Raw genomic sequence first — 1,475 nt, 5'->3', positions numbered from 1 at the left:
TATTAATTTCAGAGAGGAAGGAAGAGGGAGAGAGAGAGAGAGAAAGATCAATGATGACAGAATCATTGATAGGCTGTCTCCTGCAGGCCCCCTACTGGGGATTGAGCCCAAAACCCGGGTATGTGCCCTGACCAGGAATCAAACTGTGACCTCCTGGTTCATAGGTTGATGCTCAACCCCTGAGCCACACCAGCCAGGAGAAAAGTAATTGTTTTAAGTTTTAGGTTTAGTAATAGGATCTTTCTTGAAATATTTTTGTGTACAAAGTGAGGAAAAGTTTTAGGTTCATTTTTTTCCCAAGTGGTTATTGATTTCATAAAAAATATTAAAGGCTGCCCCTTTCCACATTAAATACTTTTAGCATTTCGCTGACTATGAATATAAATTTACTCTAAATTTACAAGTATATTTCTGGACTTTATTATTTCCCAATGGATATCCCATATCATGCCTGGTCTTAGGCTTATACTATAGCATCTATTTTTTTTTAAAGTTCGTAGTGACATTTTCTTTTTTAAAAATGTATTTGTTTATTTATTTTGAGAGAGAGAGAGAGAGAGAACATTGATTTGTTGTTCTACTTATTTATGCATTAATTAGTTGATTCCTGTATTGCCCTGACCAGGGATTGAACCCACATCCTTGGCATATTGGAATGATGCTCTAACCAAGTGAGCAACCCGGCCAGGGCCCCACATCATCTTGATTACAGTAGACATATAAGGACTGGTTAGTCAAATAATTAAAAGCTAAGAAACAACAATGAATGTATCAATATACATTGATGTGAGTTGCTAGGAATACCTAAGCTAGGATAACTCTAAATAAAAATACAAAACATTAAGAATACTAATTATATTAGAAGACACTTATGATCATTAAAATTTAAAAAATAATTTTTATTTATCAATTACAGTTGAAATAGAATGTTATATTAGTTTAAGGTGCACAAAACAGTGATTAGATATTTATAAACTTGCGAAGTGATCACTCTGATAAGTCTACTACCCATCTAACACCATACATAGTTAATACAAAATTATTGACTATATTCCCTATGCTGTACTTTACATCCCTGTAATCCTATCTAATAAAAGAGAAACATGGTAATTAGCCATACCTCCGCTACCCTTCCCATTGGCTAATCAGGGAGATATGCAAATTAACTGCCAACCAAGATGGCGGCTGGCAGCCAGGCAGCTGACCTGAACAGGGAGGCTTGCTTGCTTCAGTGACGGAGGAAGCCAAGCTTCCCCGCCTGCCTTGCCGGCCTCTGAGCTGCAACTCTAAGAAACATTGTAACTTATATAGAAGCTAAAACAAACCCCAGAAACCTACTTTAGTCAGCCAGGATTCAGCCAGCAGGACCGCAACATTGTTTCAAATACAGAAGGTAAACAGAGGCCAGAAACCTGCTTTCAGCAGCTGAGGCCTCAGACTGGAGCCGAGCCTCAGAGCTAAAGCTGGCCCAGAAT

This window comes from Myotis brandtii, unplaced genomic scaffold (assembly GCF_000412655.1).
Source record: "Myotis brandtii unplaced genomic scaffold, ASM41265v1 scaffold259, whole genome shotgun sequence".
Lineage (NCBI taxonomy): Eukaryota > Metazoa > Chordata > Mammalia > Chiroptera > Vespertilionidae > Myotis > Myotis brandtii.
The sequence above is the reverse complement of the archived record's forward strand: the minus strand, read 5'-3'. Positions refer to the sequence as shown.